Here is a 23,739-nt window from a genome sequence, read left to right as displayed (position 1 = left end):
CCCAAGAGTCGGCCTACCCACCTGTCCAGGGCAACGGCACTCGCACGGTTTCGTGCGCTAGGTGGTGACCCCGGCCATGGGGTGGGGAGGCAGCACAGTTAGGGAGTTTTATAAAGTGGCATATGTTGATGTTGGACATTCAGCTGATGCAAAAGGCGAAATTGTTCAAGTCCCAGGAAGAGGAGGACCAAAGCAAGCCATTTTTCTGTCACCCTATGTGTCATCAGGGGAAGGTGGGACAAAATCCTTGGAAACCCATGCATGGTTCATTTTAATGAAGGTTAGATCATCCACATTTTGGGTTGACAGACGGGTCCTTTTTTCTGTCAGGATTGATCCAGCTGCACTGAAGACTCTTTCCGATAGCACACTTGCAGCTGGGCAAGCGAGCTCCTGTAAGGCATATTGTGCCAATTCAGGCCAGGTGTCCAGTTTAGCGGCCCAATAGTCAAAGGGGAATGACCTGTGCGGGAGAACATCGATATGGGAGGAAAAGTAGTTTGTAACCATAGTTGACAACTGCTGTCTCCTGTCACTTTCCATCGATGCAGTATTACCAGTTGTGTGAGCGGTACTTGAAAAATCAGTCCACAACATTGTCATGAAACCCCTGTCTCCAACGCCACTTCTGCTGTGTGCACCACGAACACCTCTGCCAAGCTGCCCCCGGCCCGTACGGCTTGTGTGAGAACCATCACCGCTGCTGTGTGCAGGGAATGCCTCAACCAACCGGTTTACCAGAGTTGCTTGTTTATTAGCCAATATTAGGTCAAGCTTCTCGTGTGGCATGATGTTTTGTAATTTGCCTTTATAGCGTGGATCCAGGATGCTGGCCAACCAGTAGTCGCCATCGTTCATCATTTTGGCAATGCGGGGGTCCCTTTTTAGGATCTGCAAGGCATAATCTGACATGTGGGCCAATGTTCCCGGTGTCAATGATGCACTGCGAGTGCTGGTTGGAGGAGCACTTTCTGGCAAATCCACATCCCTCCAGTCACGCACAAACCCTGTACCAGACATTGCCACACCAAAATTTTCACTTGCCCCACGAGATGCATCCTCCTCCCCTAAGTAATCATCCCCATCATCAACCTCCTCATCCTCTTCTTCCTCCACCTCGTCCAGGAGAGGTCCCTGAGCAGACAATGGCTGAATGTCATCAAGGATTCCCTCCTCCTCTTCCTCCTCATCAACATTGGCTGCAGACGCCTGCTCCTTAAGGTGCGTCAAAGTTTGCATGAGCAGACGCATAAGTGGGATGCTCATGCTTAGGATGGCGTCGTCTGCACTTACCAGCCGTGCGCATTCCTCTAAACACTGAAGGACTTTATAGAGGTATTTCAGCTTCGACCACTGCACACTTGTCAACTCCATGTCTGCTCTCAAAGTGCCTGGCCGTGTAACCTTCCACAAATGCATTATGGCCTGCCTCTGTTCGCACAGCCGCTCAACCATGTGCAGGGTGGAGTTCCACCTTGTTGCAATGTCGATAATGAGGCGGTGATTGGGAAGGTGGAGCAATCGCTGCAGCTTCTGCATACGAATGGAGTGTACAGGCGACCGGCGGATGTGCGCGCACAGTCTTCGCACCTTCTGGAGCAGGGCTGTTAACTCCGGATAATTGTTGAGGAAGCACTGCACCACCAGGTTCAAGGTTTGAGCCAAGCAAGGTATGTGGCTGAGTTTTGAAAGGGCTATGGCTGCCACAAAATTACGGCCGTTATCACTAACTACCTTGCATACCTCAAGATGTATACTGCCCAGCCATGACTCAGTTTGTCGCTGAAAGTACTCGGCCAGCACCTCCGCGGTGTGTCTGTCGCCCAAACACATCATCTGCAACACAGCCTGCTGACGCTTTCCACTAGCTGCTCGATAGGGGGACACCTCGTGTGCAACAGTGGCAGCTGCAGATGGAGTGCTCGTACGACTGCGCTCTGTGGACGAGCTTTCGCTTCTGGAGGAGGAGGATGAGGAGGAGGGTCGAACGCCTACAGCCAACTGTTTCCTATACCGTGGGCTAGGCAGCACTGTCCCACCACCGCTGTCCCCTGTGGACCCTGCATCCACCACATTAACCCAGTGCGCAGTGATGGACACGTAACGGCCCTGGCCATGCCGACTGGACCATGCATCTGTTGGGAGGTGCACCTTTCCACTCACTGACTGCTTCAGTGCATGGACAATGCGGTCTTTCACATGATGGTGGAGGGCTGGGATGGCTTCTTGCTTTTCGCATGAGCTTTTTGCTACAAAGATCACAGTGTTTGTTTCTGTGTGACTCATGGCTTGTGATCTCTGTGATTATGGCCACTCCAATCTGTTGGCTACAGAAATGCAGCCTTTCCACCTTATGTAAGCAGAAGGTTTCCAAAAGCTGATGGCCGTCGCAGTCCCCCCAGTTCCAGTTGCCCAGTCACCATTACTTCTCAAGGTAGGGCAGCACGGTGGCTCAGTGGATAGCACTGCAGACTTGTAATGCTGGAGTCCTGGGTTCGAATCTCACCAAGGACAACATCTGCAAGGAGTTTGTATGTTCTCCCCATGTTTGCGTGGGTTTCCTCCAGGTACTCCGGTTTCCTCCCACAATCCAAAGACATACTGATAGGGAATTTAGATTGTGAGCCCCATCGGGGACAGTGATGATAACGTGTGCAAACTGTAAAGCGCTGCGGAATATGTTGGCGCTATATAAAGATTATTATTAAAGAAAGATATGGCTGTGCTACAGCAACAAGTCACAGACAACATCAACCATTCCCTGAAAAATTCCATGTCTGCCATGGTACATTTCAACAATGACACCTGGATGAGCAAGCATGAACAGGGGAGTTACATCTAGATGACTGGCACTGGGTGACTCTGGTGGCTGTAGGGGCAGTTGAGGAAGGGGCTGCTCCACAAGTCTATTCAATCCCCAAGGCTTGCAGGGCACTTGGGGATGGAGAAATAAACCAACATAAGATGGATAACTAAACTACTAAACAGCTAGGGTTGTACTGTAGGGAAGTGGACTGCTCTATGGACCTGTCTTCAGCAGGAAGATGAATGCAAAATGTGCAGTAAAAGTACTTGATGTGAACTGCTGTATATGTGTGTGGGGAGACAGCTAGAGTCAGTGGAAGATGGTAAAGTACTGGGTTTGACCACTAGGGGGAGACCAAGAACAGCAGGAAAAGGAGACAGTGTAGTACTAAAGTTTGGCCACAAGATGGAGGCAGAGAGCAGTGAGAAAAAGGGCTTAACAACAGCTTAAGGCTAGGAAACCACATAGTCATGGTGGGCGGAGTTACAGGAGCTCTAGAGGGGCAGAGAGAGTTCCAGAAGGGGGCCAGCCAGTTCATGAGGAGGAGTTCAGCAGAACAGGAGACTGAAGAGGAAAGAGACAGAGAGGAAGATCTCCAGGAGGGACTGGAAGAAGAAACGGTCAGGGGGGTGGCCCTGACAGGAGAGCCGCAGGACAGAGGAATCCCGGGGGTACCAGACGGACAGACTCGGACCACACTGTGAAATTGACCACACTGTGAAATTAAACGCTGCACAAGCTGCAGTGACTCTGGCAACAGCGCCGAGACCTGGTGCAGTATGACATTTTCCATAGCCTGGCACAATGCAGTACGGACATGGTGCAATTCACACTTGCGTAGTAGATATAGATGAAGGACTTCTGCACCCTTCTGCCCTTTTTTTAATGGCTACTCAGATGGTATGTGACACAGTAACAAATTAAGAGAAAAGTATATGCACACAAATAGGGATCACCATACACTAATATAGTCAAAAATCAAATTTTATTATAGTGAACACAACAAGCAAACACTTAGTTTAAAAACAATTAAAATGTCTGAACTCACAGACACACATACACAAACAAAAACAATGGGTCATGTTAATAGACAGTTAAATACTGTGGGCCCCAGAATTAACCATTTAATCAAATAACAAATATCTACTGAATTTCAATATCTGGGATCTAACACCACAGGTTAACCATCCCAATCTTATTCATTGTCATAATATCATTGTGTTAATACAAATATACCAGAATATCTACATATCAAGTCCTATAGGGAAACACTGTGATTGCATAAGGGATACACAGGCAAAATAAATGCCATGTGTATGCATCAAATTCTCAACATGTTACCACTAAATCAAATACAAGAAAATAGGGACAACATAACCCCTTTCCCTAACATGATATCACCTGGTTTCTGAGGACAAGCAGACCAATGGTTAAATTGTATGGGACCCCCAAACCCACGCGTATCGACACTATGAAGTGTCTTTCTCAAGGTCAGTGTAGTGCTCTGTTAGAGTCCTTAGTATAAATACACAGCAAATTGATAGTAACTCTTACCAGCTGAGCGTCTTTTTGATGCGGAGGAAACAAATCAGTCCTGGGCTTAGTGAGACAGCGTTCTAACTATGCCATTGCGCAGGTGCCTGAATATACCGGTGGAAGTTTCAACATGAATGATGAATCAAATATCGCACACAAGTTGTTCTGTGTGTGAACACACCTCTATTGTTTAACATCAGTTCCCTTGTTGCCCAGTCGCCTAGATTTAATGGTCACAAATCCAGTCACAGTCTCTCAAGAGACCCAGCACACCTTCATCCTTCAATGCACAGGCACCTGGACTTAATATCTTAAAATAGCCGCACTAGAAATGGTGCACTAATGCGAAAACGCATATATAGAGAGTTCCATGTCTCTGACGCAAATAGCAGAGCAACATATCATCATAACCCATATAAGCTTTTTATAAGACTGATCTTATCAACTTTAAAGTGATGAATCACATATCGCACATAAGTTGTTCTGTGTGTGAACACACCTCTATTAATTAACATCAGTTCCCTCATAGCCCAGTTGCCTGGGTTTAATGATCACAAATCCAGTCACAGCACTACATGTCAAAATAGCACATATAGGCCACCTTGATATACAAAGGTATTATGGCACAAAAGATGTTATGTGTGTGAACACACCTCTATTATCTTGTCTAAAAAAAATATATATATTTTATATATTTTTTTTTTTTGGACAAGATAATAGAGGTGTGTTCACACACATAACATCTTTTGTGCCATAATACCTTTGTATATCAAGGTGGCCTATATGTGCTATTTTGATTACTATTGTCAGAAAAATGTAGTTGACTCAAAGACAATGGAGGACTGCTGGTATCAGAGGCCTACTGCTACAGGCAACACACATGAAGGAGACCCAACGTGGAATCTACACATTTACAAAAATTTATTAGCACACACCAACCAAGAAACATCAATTTTATCACAGTAGAAATAGTCTAATAGGGACCGACATGTCTTCCACTACATCCAACCCAGAAAATGGACACCCAACCAGAAGTGTTCAAAAAATTAGTGGCAGACACCAACACCTCAAAGGGTTTTTGCCTTCCTCTGAATTAACATGTTAGTGAATACTGTAGGCTGAAGTCCTGTTTTAACCTTAAAATCTATTAAAATTATAGGATTGTGTGAGACAATACTGCCACTTAGTGGGGTTTTTAAATTTCCAATGTAACACTAGCATAGCAATATGATGTGTCAAAAATAATAATGCAAAAAAGAACCCAACAAATATTCCAGTATGAATCCACATTTGTCAATCTATCCTTCCAAGTTCTCCGACCCCCTACTATATATGTACATATGTACATAGAAATCATGGAGCCCCATAGCAGAAGTCCTAATTGGGCCCCCTCCACACAATAATAATGAAAAATATCACAATATTAGCCTAATTTCACACTGCATCTGAAAAAACATCTATTTATTGTCCATTAAAACATTACAGTTTTCGTTCGCTTGGTTCTCAGTAGTATGTCATCCTTATATCTCTTTTGTAAATAGTATCAATTACATTTTTTACACCCAGAGTTAAAAAAAATAATAAAATGCCTAATACAGTTTCCTATGCAACCTTTGCAATGGATCTTTTAAAAACAAATGCCATACGAATGGTGTCCTTTTAACATCCATTTTTTTGCACACCCATTGAAATCTATGAGCAAGTCTTAGCTATAAACCGTATTAGGGCTCACACACATCTGCGTAAATACTGTATAATCGCTCCCATGAAGTTCCTGAAAAGTAGGTCGAGTATCACGTGAGTGTCATGCCAGTGTCATGCGAGTGCAATTTGATTTTTATCAAGTAGCCTCCCTGTGGCATCTACGGCTGCCACCAGGAATTTCGGCGCCCCATACTGGCAAAATTTTCGGGCCCCCTTGATACTCCACCCAGGCTCCATCCCAGCTCCTCCTCCAACCCTCAAACCTTCGACAGTCCCACCGCCTACTCATAGAAAAACACCACATCTGCACCACGTCCTCACAATCACACATTATCAGTTCCCATCTAACACCAGATCACATACATAGCCATCAGATTTTGTTTAGGCTAAAAGATTTTTTTTAAGCCACCATCACGACAAGGTGGCTGGGCCCTACTGCACTGTAACTTATTAAACATTTGTTAAAATATCCAATACTCTTTTTAGGTATATTTTTATTTATGTTTCTTTAAAGTAATGTGTCACATACATTTTTTAAAATGAACAATAATACCACATACAAGGGACAAATACCGTCACACCATGACCGGACCATATATTACCACCTCATAGTGACCAAATAATACCACATACAAGGGACAAATGCCGTCACACCATGACCGGACCATATATTACAACCACATAGTTACCGAATAATACCACATAGAAGGGACGAATACCTCCACACTATGACCAGACCACATATTACAACCACATAGTGACTGAATACTACAATATTGATCATTAATAAATAAAACACAATGCTAATTTTACCATAAGTGCCATTATACACAGGAGCTCTGTATATAGTACACAGTGTATACTGTCAGTGTACAGGTAATACAGTGATCACCGGAGACATTATACACAGGAGCTCTGTATATAGTGTATAGTGTACAGATAATACAGTGATCACCAGTGATATTGTACACAGGAGCTCTGTATATAGTGTCAGTGTACAGGTAATACAGGGATCTTCATAATGTTTAAGGCTGAGTCACCACGCTGGCATATCCTAAAACACGGTGAGCCAATGTACTACCAGAGACTCTACCTTGGATTGCATTTACTTCTTTCATTTTGCTTTCACATGTTTTCAAATGTTTTGGAATTGCTGTTTATTGTTATGGTTTTGTGGTCATGTTTGACCTACTACTTGTGGCACAACTAGTACCTGTTGTTCGCATTTGTATTCCTTTTTCAAACCTTAATAACGATAAATTTATAAAAATACAGTGATCACCAGTGACACTATACACAGGAGCCTTGTATATAGTATGTAGTGTATAGTTTCAGTGTACAGGTAACACACTGACTCCCCGGTTGATGTCTATCATCTTCATCCAGCACACACCGCCATCACTTCTTCCAGCCAGGACTTGTCTCTGCAGAAAATAACACACAGTTATCTAGAGCACATTCCCTATTTTTTCCCCAACCTCTACACCACACCAGGTGAACAAAAAAGCGACTGTGTCGCCCTGCACAGTGATAGGACCTCTCCTCCCCCACCAAAATAATATCCTTTAATTAGCCCATACAGTTATAATAATATCCCACATCCTGCTCCCATGTGTCCTCCCATTCTGGACCCCACTTGTCCTCCCATTCTGGACCCCATGTGTCCTTCCATTCTGAACTCCACGTGTCCTCCCATTTTGCCTCATGTCTTTCCTTATTACCCCCATATCCATTCATAGTAGTATAATGCACCCCAAAGTCATCCATAATAGTATAGTGCATTCCATAGTTATACACTCACTGGCCACTTTATTAGGTACACCTGTCCAACTGTGTGTTAAGACTTAATTTCTAATCAGCCAATCACATGGCGGCAACTCAGTGCATTTAGGCATGTAGACATGGTCAAGACAATCTCCTGCAGTTCAAACCGAGCATCAGTATGGGGAAGAAAGGTGATTTGAGTGCCTTTGAACGTGGCATGATTGTTGGTGCCAGAAGGGCTGGTCTGAGTATTTCAGAAACTGCTGATCTACTGGGATTTTCACGCACAACCATCTCTAGGGTTTACAGAGAATGGTCCGAAAAAGAAAAAAAATCCAGTGAGCGGCAGTTCTGTGGGCGGAAATGCCTTGTTGATGCCAGAGGTCAGAGGAGAATGGGCATACTGGTTCGAGCTGATAGAAAGGCAACAGTGACTCAAATTGCCACCCGTTACAACCAAGGTAGGCAGAAGAGCATCTCTGAACGCACAGTGCGTCGAACTTTGAGGCAGATGGGCTACAGCAGCAGAAGACCACACTGGGTACCACTCCTCTCAGCTAAGAACAGGAAACTGAGGCTACAATTTGCACAAGCTCATCGAAATTGGACAGTAGAAGATTGGAAAAACGTTGCCTGGTCTGATGAGTCTCGATTTCTGCTGCGACATTCGGATGGTAGGGTCAGAATTTGGCGTAAACAACATGAAAGCATGGATCCATCCAGCCTTGTATCAACGGTTCAGGCTGGTGGTGGTGGTGTCATGGTGTGGGGAATTTTTTCTTGGCACTCTTTGGGCCCCTTGGTACCAATTGAGCATCGTTGCAACGCCACAGCCTACCTGAGTATTGTTGCTGACCATGTCCATCCCTTTATGACCACAATGTACCCAACATCTGATGGCTACTTTCAGCAGGATAATGCGCCATGTCATAAAGCTCGAATCATCTCAGATTGGTTTCTTGAACATGACAATGAGTTTACTGTACTCAAATGGCCTCCTCAGTCACCAGATCTCAATCCAATAGAGCATCTTTGGGATGTGGTGGAACGGGAGATTCGCATCAGGGATGTGCAGCCGACAAATCTGCGCCAACTGTGTGATGCCATCATGTCAATATGGTCCAAAATCTCTGAGGAATGCTTCCAGCACCTTGTTGAATCTCTGCCACGAAGAATTGAGGCAGTTCTGAAGGCAAAAGGGGGTCCAACCCGTTACTAGCATGGTGTACCTAATAAAGTGGCCAGTGAGTGTATATAGTAGTATAATGCACCCCATAGTCAAACCCAGTAGTATAATGCACCCCCATAGTCTTATATAATAGTATCATACACATCATAGTCATGCATAGTAAAATAATACACCCTCATAGCCATACATAAAGTATAATGCACCTCCATAGTTATATATAATAGTATAACACACCCGATAGTCATATATAGCAGTATAATACACCCCCATAGTAGTATAATGCACTCCATAGTCATATATAGTATAATGTACCCCCATAGTAGTATAATACACCCCACAGTCTTATATAGTAGTAAAATATATGCCATAGTCATATATAGCAGTATAATGCACCCCCATAGTAATATAATGCACCTCATATTCATATATAGTATAATGTACTCCCATAGTAGTATAATGCACCCCATAGTCTATATAGTAGTATAATGCACCCCCATAGGAGTATAATGCACTCCCATAGAAGTATAATGCACCCCTGATAGCAGTATAATGCACCCTCATAGCAGTATAATTCACCCCTATAGGAGTATAATGCACCCCCATAGCAGTATAATGCACCCCATAGTAGTATAATGCAACACCATAGTAGTGTGGTGTAGTGACCACTGTGTCCGCTAGGGGGCGCTGTGTGGATGTCCCAAGAGAGAGGATGAGTGGCAGAATCCTGAAGGACCTTTATGTATCTCAAGGTGGGTGGCCTTGAGATGGAGACTTATGTGTGTGTGTTGATCAGCAATGATATTGCTGAGGTGTTGTTTCAATGTGTCAGGGAGAAGTCTCCAGGTAACTGGGGAGACAGGCGGACCCAGTTACCTACAAACCCACCCACCTACAAACCCACCCAGGGGGTGTGTTCGAGAAAGTTGTGATAAAAGTGTGTGAATCGTTCAAAGACCTGTGATGAGGTCATAGCCATGTGACCCGATGGGCGTGACTACGGACCATGTAAGGTGGCCAGGGTAGGTCACATGTGGTGAATGCTGGGACCCGGTTGGTCCAGTGTGGAAGGTCCTGCTGAGATGGGGCTTCCTGGCTAACAGCATGTGAAGTGGCTGAGAGTAATGGCGACGTGTGCCTCTTAGTTCCCTGGAGGGAAAGGACGTGTGCAGCATAATGAAGCAGCATGAGGAAACCCTAACAGGGTGAGATAACTTGGGGCTAGGAAGCCTGCGCATTGAACAGTGCATAACTTATATGACTACAGGATAACAGAGGGAAACTCTGTAATGGACACTATGCTGATTATATGCTGTTTTCTGTTGCTGTGATGATTTATGATGATGAATAAACCGCATGGACTGTTATGATTTTATGGAAAACCTGTGCCGGATCTGATTTTGTGGCTGCTGAGCGAGTGTCCCCTACTTGAATAACAGCGCTACCTCACAGTAGTATTGTGCAGCCCCATAATACTATAATGCACCCCCATAGTAGTATAATGCACCCCTATAGGAGTATAATGCACAACCATTGTAGTATAATGCTCCCCATAGTAGTATAATGCACCTCCATAGTGGTATAATGAACCCACATAGTCATACATAAAGTATAATGCACCCCAATAGTTATACAAATAGTATAATACACCCCATAGTCATATAAAGCAGTATAATGCACCTCCATAGTAGTATAATGAACCCCATAGTCAGATATACTATAATGTGCCCCCATAGTAGTATAATGCACCCCATAGTCATATATAGTAGTATAATGCACCCCACAGTAGTATAATGCACCCCCATAGAAGTATAATGCACCCCCATAGTGATATAATGCACCCTCATAGTAGTATAATGCACCCCCAAAGCAGCATAATGCACCCTCATAGCAGTATAATGCAGCCCCATAGTAGCATAATGAACCCACATAGGAGTATAATGCACCCCCCATAGTAGTATAATGCACCCCTATAGGAGTATGATGCACCCCCATTAGCAGTATAATGCAGCCCATAGTAGTATAATGCACCCCCATAGTAATATAATGCACCCCTATAGTAGTATAATGCACCCCAATAGTAGTATAATGCATGCCAGTAGCAATATAAGGCACCCCAATAGCAGTATAATGTACCCCATATTGCTCTTTACAAAAAAAAGTTTCTCCTTACCTGGCCGAGGTCCAGCGGTGTCCTCTGCTAAATTCATCTGAGGTGCAGACCGTCGTTCTGGCTTATGACAGTGACGTCATACACCGGTGACGTGAGCGCTGATGTCACGTGCCAGCCTATGATTAGCTGGCGGCTGTTAACTTCCGCATGGCAATAGACATTAACTGAACGTGCCCCATAAGCCAGTAAAGGAAGTAGTGACCTGATGGCGGCTCTGATGACATCCATATAACATGCATATGCAATCCGTTTGCAATGCATTTTTAACATTAGTTTTTGTATACTGTCATTCCCTATCTCATTTAAAGCTAGTTTTCTAAATAATAAAGCAATCTTATACTGTATAGAGATAAAGAAAGATAGAATAAATTTAATGTCACAAGCCCCCTATTTCTAATAAGCTAGCAACATTTAGTGCTTTTCATATGGCACTAAAGGGTGTTAGCCTCATTTAACCTATTAAATAAATAATTAATTATAAAAATGACGTGGACTCCCCCTTGTTTTTACTAACCAGCTGAGGGAAAGCAGACAGCTGAGGGCTGGTTTTATTATTCTGGGAAGGGGCCACTATCCATGGATCTTCTCAGCTTATCAATAACAATTCCCAGGTGTCTGCGTAGCCTTTACAGCAGGGGTCCACAAACTTTTTGAACGGGGGGCCAGATCACGGTCCCTCAGACCATTGTAGGGCCGGAAAATACTTTTTAAAAAAAAACTATGAACAAATTCCTATGCACACTGCGAATACCATATCTTATTTTGAAGTAAAACAACAAAACAGGAACAAATACAATATTTAAAATGAAGAAGTAAACTTAAATCAACAAAATTACCAATTTTTCAATGGGTTCTTTGAATATCCTACACTTCGAATCAGCTTTTTCGCTTTCTTGATATCAATGTTTCCTAGTGATTCCAAATTGCTATTAGTATAATACCAATTTACCGTGAGTCCGTAAAGTCATGGTGCACTTTTGACCAGTCACTGGAAAGCAATAAAAGACGATAGAAATGTGAAATCTGCTCCAAATAAAAGAAAAACTCTCCCAGTTTCATACCTATTCAGTGCAGTTCGATGTGGACTCCATTTGTTGCCCAACACACATCCAAACTTGTGGTTGCATGATGTTACAGACCTGGCAGTGTATTAATCAGAGTTCAGTTTATCAGGGGTTAATCTGACTGGGGGCTCAGCAACAGCTTAAATGAGTTTGTGTTGTTTGATTGGTTCTTGCTATCTCTCCTCATGAACAGGTCTGATATGATTGGGCCAGAGAAAGGACGCCAAAATGTAAACTATAAAAGTCCACTGTGACTTTATGGACACACTGTATATACAGCGTTACAGAAACTATACCAGCAATAAAATTGCCCACACAGAGACATACAAACTGCACTGCCTATCAATGCAGCCTCACCAGTGCCCATATTGGTGGAACTCCACTTTTACCTCAGGTTTTGACTGGTGTGGGGTGAGAGTCCCCAATAGGCAGGTAAATGACCCCAATAGGCAGCATAGGTCCCCAATAGGCAGCATAGGTCCCCAATAGGCAGGTAAAGGTCCCCAATGGGCAGCATAGATCCCCAATAGGCATCATAGTCCCCAATAGGCAGGTAAATGTCCCCAATTGGCAGGTAAAGGTCCCCAATAGGCAGCATAGGTCCCCAATAGGTAGCATAGGTCTCCAATAGGCAGCATAGGTCCTCAATAGGCAGGTAAATACCCCCAATAAGCAACATAGGTCCCCAATTGGCAGGTAAAGGTCCCCAATAGGCAGCATAGGTCCCCAATAGGCAGCATAGTCCCCAATAGGCAAGTAAATGTCCCCAATAGGCAGGTAAAGGTCCCCAATAGGCAGCATACAGTTGTGGCCAAAAGTATTGACACCCCTGCAGTTTTGTCAGATAATACTCAATTTCTTCCTGAAAATGATTGCAAACACAAATTCTTTGTTATTATTATCTTCATTTAATTTGTCTTAAATGAAAAAAACACAAAAAGAATTGTCCTAAAGCCAAATTGGATATAATTCCACACCAAACATAAAAAAGAGGGTGGACAAAAGTATTGGCACTGTTTGAAAAATCATGTGAAGCTTCTCTAATTTGTGTAATTAACAGCACCTGTAACTTACCTGTGGCACCTAACAGGTGTTGGCAATAACTAAATCACACTTGCAGCCAGTTGACATGGATTAAAGTTGACTCAACCTCTGTCCTGTGTCCTTGTGTGTACCACATTGAGCATGGAGAAAAGAAAGAAGACCAAAGAACTGTCTGAGGACTTGAGAAACCAAATTGTGAGGAAGCATGAGCAATCTCAAGGCTACAAGTCCATCTCCAAAGACCTGAATGTTCCTGTGTCTACCGTGCGCAGTGTCATCAAGAAGTTTAAAGCCCATGGCACTGTGGCTAACCTCCCTAGATGTGGACAGAAAAGAAAAATTGACAAGAGATTTCAACACAAGATTGTGCGGATGTTGGATAAAGAACCTCAACTAACATCCAAACAAGTTCAAGCTGCCCTGCAGTCCGAGGGTACATCAGTGTCAACTCATACTATCCGTCGGCGTCTGAATTAAAAGGGACTGTATGGTAGGAGACCCAGGAAGACCCCACTTCTTACCCCGAGACATAAAAAGCCAGGCTGGAGTTTGCCAAAATTTACCTGAAAAAGCCTAAAACGTTTTGGAAGAATGTTCTCTGGTCAGATGAGACAAAAGTAGAGCTTTTTGGGCAAAGGCATCAACATAGAGTTTACAGGAGAAAAAAAGAGGCATTCAAAGAAAAAAACACGGTCCCTACAGTCAAACATGGCGGAGGTTCCCTGATGTTTTGGGGTTGCTTTGCTGCCTCTGGCACTGGACTGCTTGACCGTGTGCATGGCATTATGAAGTCTGAAGACTACCAACAAATTTTGCAGCATAATGTAGGGCCCAGTGTGAGAAAGCTGGGTCTCCCTCAGAGGTCATGGGTCTTCCAGCAGGACAATGACCCAAAACACACTTCAAAAAGCACTAGAAAATGGTTTGAGAGAAAGCACTGGAGACTTCTAAGGTGACCAGCAATGAGTCCAGACCTGAATCCCATAGAACACCTGTGGAGAGATCTAAAAATGGCAGTTTGGAGAAGGCACCCTTCTAATATCAGGGACCTGGAGCAGTTTGTCAAAGAAGAATAGTCTAAAATTCCAGCAGAGCATTGTAAGAAACTCATTGATGGTTACCGGAAGCGGTTGGTTGCAGTTATTTTGGCTAAAGGTTGTGCAACCAAGTATTAGGCTGTGGGTGCCAATACTTTTGTCTGGCCCATTTTTGGAGTTTTGTGTGAAATGATCAATGTTTTGCTTTTTGCTTCATTCTCTTTTGTGCTTTTTCATTTAAGACAAATTAAATGAAGATAATAATACCAAAGAATTTGTGATTGCAATCATTTTCAGGAGAGAAACTGAGTTAATTATCTGACAAAATTGCAGGGGTGTCAATACTTTTGGCCACAACTGTAGGTCCCCATTAGGTAGCATAAGTCTCCAATAGGCAGCATAGGTCCCCAATAGGCAGGTAAATATCCCCAGTAGGCAGGTAAAGGTCCCCAATAGGCAGCATAGGTCCCCAATAGGCAGGTAAATGTCCCCAATAGGCAGCATAGTCCCCAATAGGCAGGTAAATGTCCCCAATAGGTAGCATAGTCCCCAATAGGCAGGTAAATGTCCCCAATAGGCAGCACAGATCCCCAATAGGCAGGTAAATATCCCCAATAGGCAGCATAGGTCCCCAATAGGCAGCATAGTCCCCAATAGGCAGGTAAATGTCCCCAATAGGCAGCATAGGTCCCCAATAGGTAGCATAGGTCTCCAATAGGCAGCATAGGTCCTTAATAAGCAGGTAAATACCCCCAATAGGCAACATAGGTCCCCAATAGACAGCATAGGTCCCCAATATGCAGGTAAATGTCCCCAATAGGCAGGTAAAGGTCCAAAATAGGCAGCATTGGTCCCCAATAGGCAGCATAGTTCCCAATAGGCAGGTAAATGGCGCCAAAAAAAAGCATAAGTCCCCAATAGGTAGCATAGGTCTCCAATAGGCAGCATAGGTCCTCAATAGGCAGGTAAATATCCCCAATAGGCAGCATAGGTCCTCAATAGGCTGGTAAAGGTCCCCAATAGGCAGCATAGGTCCCCAATAGGCAGGTAATTGTCCCCAATAGGCAGCATAGGTCCCCAAAAGGCAGCATAGTACCTAATAGGCAGGTAAATGTCCCCAATAGCCAGCATAGTCCCCAATAGGCAGGTAAATGTCCCCAATAGGCAGCATAGTCCCCAATAGGCATCATAGTCCCCAATAGGCAGGTAAATGTCCCCAATAGGCAGCATAGTCCCCAATAGGCAGGTAAATATCCCCAATAGGCAGGTAAAGGTCGCCAATGGGCAGCAAAGGTCCCCAATAGGCAGCAGAGTCCCCAATAGGCAGGTAAATGTCCCCAATAGGCAGCATAGTCCCCAATAGGCAGGTAAATGTCCCCAATAGGACCTGCCGTTAAAAAAAAAAATACCAGTACTCACCTATGTCCCCCACTGCTCTGAAAAGGCATCCGATCGACTCTGTCTTCTTCTGGCATCATCAGGCCATGCAGGCGGCGTGATGAAAATCACGTCGTCTGTGTTTGCTGCATACGGAGGGCTGCGTAACACCTTTCCTCGCCACCTCGTCGTTCCACCCGCGATTACAGGCCTGCCGGCATTGAACTGCAGTGAAGTTCAATGTCGGCCGGGCCAGGGGCCGGATAAAAGTCCTAGGTGGGCCTCATGTGGCCCGCAGGCCGTAGTTTGAGGACCCCTGAACTAATCCAACTACAGAAGGATCTAGCCCACAAAATGACTTCAGAGCAATTAGAGAAATTTTACTAAGATGTGGGTCAGGATCTCGAAAAATGGGAACAAATTAGTTCCGCTAAGATGAAAAAATACCAAAGAGATACACAGGACTATGCTCAAGAAAAAAAGTTTTCAGATGGCAAAGTAGGGTTGAGAATAATAATAAATGAGTCACCTCTAGAGGCCCGTCTGTCACATCAGTATTGTCCCTTTCAAGTAATGCCCCCTCGGCATCAGAATAAGAACATTCAAACCACAGATGCATTAGAACCAGGTTTGGCGGAAAAAGTAGATACCAAGGGAGACATGGACCTAACCATGAACATCCTAAGGTAATTAATTTTTCTACCCATGTACTTTCTGATGAATAAACCAACTTATTAGAAAAAGGTTTAACATTCTCACCTCCCCAACCTCTAGATGCCTTCACAGCCATAAAAGATGTCCACCTCTTTGCAAGCAAATTGACCCTCAAAAGTTTTTGTGAAAAAAACAGTATGAGTATAACACTTAACTCAGAGGGGGAAAAGGCGGCACTTAAACTCCTTGACTCATTGGTGGAGGAAAATTACCCCACTGAGTTGCTGAGTGCTTTTCCCACTTTTTTACTTAACAAATCCAAAAAATTTCAAAATAATAACACGTGTTGAGGTATTTGTAAAAATGGTAACAAAAGACATAGAAAAAAATCAAAAATAATTACTATCTGAGTCCCGCAAACCATAAAAAAGAAAAGATTATTATGGAGATGAAGGGCTGTAAAGACATAGTTTTTAAAGTTGCGGATAAAGGAGGCAACGTAGCTATTTGGCCACACGAGTTATACAAAAAGCAGGCCTATAAGTTGCTCCTAGATTCCAATTGTTACAAAAAATTGACTCATGTTCCCCTTGTACAGTATCAGAAATAACTTGTGGAGATCCTCATTGATGCATACGAAGGAGGAATTATCCCTAAAAAAAAACTACTGGAAGCAGTTGAAACGTTAAAACCAAAACTCCCTACGTTGTATCTGATTCCAAAAGTCCTTAGAAATCCAGTAGATCCCCCCAGTTGACCTATTGTATCAGGGAATGGGGGATTAAGTGAGCTGATATGTCAAATTATTGATTATTATTTAAAATCTTTGATCACCTCCTTATCCTCCCTGTTGTGAATTCGCTTTTTGGCCTACCTCTGGTTACAAGTGAAGGTAGTGGAGCTGGTTATATTGACAGAGGGGTCACAAGTTCTCTTTCCGGGCTCCCTCTGGTGGTTACTGGAGGTAATGGAGCTGATCTAATTAACAGAGGCCTGCCACCTGATAATGAGGAGGATGACTCGAGATCTGGAGTCTCTGACTGGATTTAAGACAGCCCACTCCCTCTATCCCTGCTGGTGATTTTTCCTGCCTCCTGAGGTCTTAGTTTCCAGCTCAGTCCCTGCATGCTCAGCTAAGTGTTCTTTTGCTATTGTTCACATTTGATCTGGTTTTGTCTATTTCAGTTTTGTGTGGTCAGCCAGCTCCGGCTGGAGCTGTGCTGAATTTCCATCTTTATGTTACTGCTTGTGCCAGTTTGTTTTTGTCCCTTATTAGATTGGCCTCTTTTTGCTCTGCTTTCAGAATATACCAGAGTGCTGATATAGTGGGCGAAGTCTAGTGACTTCAGTATTTTTCTATCAGACGTGTTGGGCATTTTTTGCAGGTTTTTTTGCGTGATTGCAGACAGAGTCTTTCCTTTCCTGTCCTGTCTAGTTAGTGTGAGCCCCATCGTTTGCTCAGTCTATTTTCCTACCTGCGTTTGTGTTTTCATCTTGTCTCACCGACAATATATGTTTGGAGGTTATCTATTCCTTTGGGGTCTGCTCTGGGGCAGTTTAGAGTTCCCCTTTCTTGCTTTAGGCTTATTTAGTTCTCCGGTTGTGTCGAGGCATCTAGGATCATCATAGGTACGCTCCACGGCTACTGCTAGTTGTGTGGATAGGATCAAGGGTCTGCAATCCGCATAGTTACCAACCTCTCTGGTTTTCTGTGGCTTAGCTTGGTTTTGCTTTCCTCCTCGGTGACCCAATCATAACACCTTCCATACTCTGGATACTACAGTGGCAAAGATTAGATCAACTTCATCTTGAAGATCACATGATACTTGTAACAGCAGATGTAGAGGTTTATATACCTCCATTCGACACACCCAGGGCATGAATGCGATTTCATGGTACTTACACAATAGTAACTTAGACTTTTCCCTTGCAAAATTAATTCTGACCCTGTTAGAATTTATTCTAACCCACAAACTGCTTTACATTTAGCGATGAAGTATTTCTCCAGCTACAGGGTACGGCAATGGGGGCATTTTGTGCACCATCTTATGCTAACCTATTTTTGGGTTTTTGGGAAAGGGAAATTTTCCTAAGCTCTCCCATTGCTAGTATCGATAAGATCCAGAACTGGATCAGATATATCGATGATATTATGTTTGCTTGGGAAGGTAATGTCCAACGAACTAAATGACCTGATGACCACGTTGAACAAAAATGATCTAAACATTAAGCTTACATATACTTAAGGCTGCAGGGTTAGTTTTTTTCTTCAGAAAACCTACAGCAACAAATTCGATATTACATGCCCAATCTTCCCATCCTAAGTCTACTATAAAATCAATGACTGTGGGACAATATGTAAGGGCCAAGCAAATATGCTCCACTGAAGAAACTTACCAAGAACAGGCAGCTGTTTTATATTCAAGGTTCTGTGAATGGTTGTATGGTCACAGGCAGATTTGTTATGCCTATAAAAAAAATCACAAAATACCACCAGGAACCAGCTCCTGTACAAAAATGAAGAAAAAAATAGATCATACAATTCCAATATTGTCATATTTATTACTCTCTATAATGATCAAATGAAACAATTTACTGACATTATCCATAATCATTGGAATGTTCTCCTCACGTACCCTGTTCTTGGTAAAACCCTTTCAAAAAGACCCTATATCATGACAAAAAGATCAAAAAACCTGCCTGATTTCCTGTACGGAGTCATTTTTATGAAATACGTAATTAACTTCCTTAGTAACATACAAGGATTTTTTTCCTTTTAGGCACTGCAAGGCATGTGTAAATACAATTAAGGGTAAAGAATTTTATAACTCTGATCACACCAGTACATTTTCTATTAGAAAATGTCTTTCATATTCATCTAAGGGTGTGATTTACCAGGCACGTTGTCCTTGCAAAAAATGTTATATTGGGATGACTACAAGAGAATTGCTTATAAGAAAACGAGAACATGTCAGCGACATTGAGAAGTCTAAGGATGTCCAAGAAGGAGATCAATTAAAATTCCTGCCATGACATTTCAGAGCCTTCCATAATTCAGAAGCACAATTCATTATCATTGGGCATAAGGGGTGGTGATTTGTTTTAACAGCTCTCTCAGGTGTAAAGCCACTGGATCTATAAGCTTAATATCATGGTTGAGGATGGGCTGAATGAAAAGTCATGGTTTTGGTTCCTTTCTTTGAATTATGGGTTCTTTTTAATCTTCTTCGTTTTTAGTGTATGTCTACATGTTTTTAATCATCTATTTATTTAATTTTAGAAATTTATGACCAACTCTATTGTGATCCTGATCCCCCATTATGATGCTCTCCTTCTATTGGATACAGTTGGATGCACGTGGCCAAGATTCTTCCAGCACCTTCATGAAGCTCGTTGTAATTATATTGGGAACTTTTGCCTTTTGGGATGCCTTTTCATGGTATCCTTATATAATTTTATACATAATAAGGATTTTTTTTTATTTATGTATTACTTTATTATTTGTTTACAATGATATTTTATTCCTTTTGACACATATGCACTTATTTAATATATACTGTACCATGCAAGTATCACTTTTATACCAATTCATGATATTTATCTCATTTAAATTATTATATTCTACAGTATTATTACATACATATACAGGGTGGGCCATTTATATGGATACACCTAAATAAAATTGGAATGGTTGGTGATATCAGCTTCCTGTTTGTGGCACATTAGTATATGGGAGGGGGAAACTTTTCAAGATGGGTGGTGACCATGGTGGCCATTTTGAAGTCAGCCATTTTGGATCCAACTTTATTTTTTCAATGAGAAGAGGGTCATGTGACTAATCAAACTTATTGCGAACTTCACAATAAAAAAATAGTGTGCTTGGTTTTAACGTAATTTATTTTTTCATGAGTTATTTACAAGTTTATGACTACTTATAAAATGTGTTCAAATTGCTGCCCATTGTGTTGGATTGTCAATGCAACCCTCTTCTCTCACTCTTGACACACTGATAGCAAAACCGCCGAAGAAATGCAAGTCTAAGGGGGTCAGATTCCTTGTTGGAATGCTCTGACCTGACACCCATAATATGGTGGTGCGCCATCTTGCTGGAAAAACTCAGGGAACGAGCCATCTTCAGTGCATAAGGAAGGCAACACATCATCATGTAGCAATTTCAGATATCCAGTGGCATTGAGGTTTCCATTGATGAAGATTGGCCCCACTATCTTTGTACCCCATATACTACACCATACCATCAATTATGGGTGTCAGGTCCGAGCATTCCTACATGAACAGTTTCCTGGAAAGTGGACTGGTCGTCGTGGGCCAGTTGAATGGCCACCAAGGTCTCCCAATCTGACCCCCTTAGACTTTTATCTTTGGGGTCATCTGAAGGCAATTGTCTATGCTGTGAAGATACGAGATGTGCAGCATCTGAAACAATGGATACTGGAAGCCTGTGCTAGCATTTCTTCTGCGGTGTTGCTATCAGTGTGTGAAGATTGGGAGAAGAGGGTTCCATTGACAATCCAACACAATGGGCAGCACTTTGAAAACATTTTATAAGTAGTCATAAACTTGTAAATAACTCATGAAAGAATAAATGTATGTTAAAACCAAGCACACCATTGTTTTGCTTGTGAAATTCTCCATTTGTTATATTGTCCATTTTCCTCATTCTTTCCTCATGCCACAGTATTCTATTCATGGAATTGTCCATAGTTCCCTTATAGATTTGAGTTTTGGCAGTTTGTTCAGCCAAAACCTCATACAGTTCCCATCAGTAACATTTAACATCAGCATACAACGGTAATTTTTGACCTTAATGTTCATGCATACCTCTCCAGTTGAATTGCACAGACACATAATCTTCCTTAAGTCCAGAGTGCATGCGCAGACCCAGCTTCACCAGGATCTTCCCGAAGTGCTCACATGGTCCGTCGGTGTCCTCGGCTGCTTAACATCGGTGGAACGCTTGCATTCCGGGAGCGCAGGAGGAAGTGCCCCATTACGGGTGGGCTTTGTGCGGCGCATGCGCCAGCACAGACTTACGTCATAATCTTAGCCATTCATGATTGGTTGACAGCTTCTTTATATACTAACCTCCTTGCCAAGATTAGCCATGCCTCCTGATGAAGACACAGCAAAACGCGAGGAGGGGGCAGCAGGCTGGGGTCCCGATAAGCACACTATACCAGTAAGTATCTGCCCATCTCATGCACTTTAGCATACTTGTGGCTCTGCACTACTAGCACTACTTAGCACCCTATTTTTACATATTTATATACACTCCTGTGCAGCTACCCTGTCCTCATTCTAGAGCACTGACTCATACTGTATGCAATAAAACAAATTACTAGCACTATACAGCCTTAAATCTGAGTGACAGTTTGTACTCTAACAGTGGATTAAGTCTAGGGTAATTTCCATCTATTTTGCACATATAGATGAGGCGCTGGATATAACAATTTTTTTACTTGTTGCTACTGACGCATTTTGGATTCCCCTTTATTCCTGCTTTGGCAGTATGATTCTGTTTATTATTTTTGTATTTTACTCAAATAAAATGTATTACTTGGTATAAGATACTCTCTTTTCCTTTCTTGCTCTAATCAGCTTGTTGGGGTTGTGTATGTTAATTGTATTGCATATTTTTAGTTGTGCCTTTACTAATCCCATTGTTGTGGGGATAGCCCAGTGTCCAAACAGGAAACAAGATGGATTGCACAGATTCAGAGTCTACCATCTTAGTAAAGGGCAATTGCAGGATACACCAGCAGCCTCCATTGGTAAGGAGTGGAAATGCAGCACAATTATCAAGGTGAACAACAGCAGCCACTAGTGGTCAAACTGTAGAAGGACAACAGGAATCCCAACAATACATGTACAGTATATTATTTTCATGCACCATTGCTTTTTATATATTTACTACAGGGTATTTGCTTATTATGTTTTTTATCTTGGGTTTTGTCTGTTTAGTGGCCAGTGTGAACATGCGCTTATATGCTGCATGCATGTAAGAAGATGGACCGGACCGGGGGTACCTCTCTTGCGCTGGGTCCGGAACTATCGGGGCTGTCACCCTTGTTGTCCGAGGGAAAGCTTCGAGACCCGGATTGACCTTTGCACTCGACAGCAGGCGGCGTAGCTAAGTTAAAAAGGGGAGAGCGCGCAAAAAGGCAAGGAGACTTGACAGGAACACGCAGCGCTCAGCAGGGGAAGTTTGGTGCTCCGTCCTCTGAGCACAAACCCTGCGCTATAGAATCCCTGCTGCCACTTACAGAGACTGTGACCAGAGAACTGCCGTGTGCCCGTTGGCTCCCGCAGCAGAAGTTACCCAACGCTCCGGGTCAGTAGCTACCATGCGCATGCTGCCTAAGAAAGACCGGGTGACCTACAGAGAATTGTACTCGCTCTCACCTGCAGACTTCTGCCGAGCTTCATCCTGCTCCAGCAGTGTTAGAGACTGGACCTCACTTTGCATCACGAATCCTGGACCCAGGACCCCGCACAAGATATCGAGGACTCACCACCAGGAACCAGATCATCAACACCTCAGGATGATGCCGGACTCATCACGTGCTAACAGCATTGGCGCCATCGTTGGAATTTATGACTCTGCAGTCTGGAAGCCATCGGACTGACAAGTTAACCCTTAATGAACAGTTGCTGTACTTAATACCATTGTTACCTCACTCTGCACATCTATTGTGCTCCTATCATCTGCCATACCCCTGTCTCTCCAATCTCCTCCCTGCATAGAGTATCCCCCGTTCATGTAAAATTATCTTTAACCCTTGCTCTGCCTCCTGTCCGTTACTGCATCCCACAACCTGCTGACATGCACACCAAGTCATATTCCAGTTCATCTCTTTAGTTTTTTCGTTTCAGTATGATGGTCACTGCAGCCACCCATACAGTACAGTCACCACAACCCCCTCATACAGTTTAGTCCCCATAACCCCCAACACATATGGTCACATTAGCCACCCCACACGGCATGATATTTGCCAAAGCCCCCAATACAGTGTTATGTTCTTCTCAGACCCCAATACAGTATCATAGCCACCACAGCTCCAACACAATATATCACCACAGCCCTCCTTAAAGTTTGATGTCCACCATAGCCCTCCATACAATATGATGTCCACCACAGTTCCCATAGAATATGGTCACCAAAACCCCCACATAATCTGATACCCACATAGTCCCCATACAGCATGATATCCCTCCATCTGTCACGTGGACCCGTCCTGTGTGACACGACCCGCAGGCCAGTAACTAAAACAACAAGACACGGGGAAAGGGGAAACAGCTACAATGGTGGGCTTAGGGAACGGGGATGTGGACACCTCCTGCACTCCCCTGAGTCAGTGTCCCTCACACGCCTAACG

At 43.3% G+C, this 23,739-nt stretch overlaps 1 long non-coding RNA gene across 3 annotated transcripts; it reads left to right on the top strand.

Moving 5' to 3' along the window:
• The first annotated feature begins 1,562 nt into the window (after positions 1–1,562).
• LOC141097216 (uncharacterized) lies at positions 1,563–22,223 on the top strand. 3 transcript variants are annotated; one of them, XR_012233877.1, is made up of 4 exons: positions 3,341–3,706; positions 19,626–19,784; positions 21,193–21,542; positions 22,039–22,223. It is a non-coding gene; the product is annotated as an uncharacterized lncRNA (long non-coding RNA). The 3 variants fall into 3 exon arrangements; XR_012233878.1 differs by lacking the exons at positions 3,341–3,706; positions 22,039–22,223 and adding an exon at positions 1,563–1,670 and having other exon boundaries at positions 21,193–21,846; XR_012233876.1 differs by lacking the exon at positions 22,039–22,223 and having other exon boundaries at positions 21,193–21,846.
• The last annotated feature ends 1,516 nt before the right edge of the window (positions 22,224–23,739 follow it).

The sequence above is a fragment of the Dendrobates tinctorius genome, unplaced genomic scaffold (genome assembly GCF_039654945.1).
Source record: "Dendrobates tinctorius isolate UK_male_01 unplaced genomic scaffold, ASM3965494v1 ptg000083l, whole genome shotgun sequence".
NCBI lineage: Eukaryota > Metazoa > Chordata > Amphibia > Anura > Dendrobatidae > Dendrobates > Dendrobates tinctorius.
The sequence above is the reverse complement of the archived record's forward strand: the minus strand, read 5'-3'. Positions and strand labels throughout refer to the sequence as shown.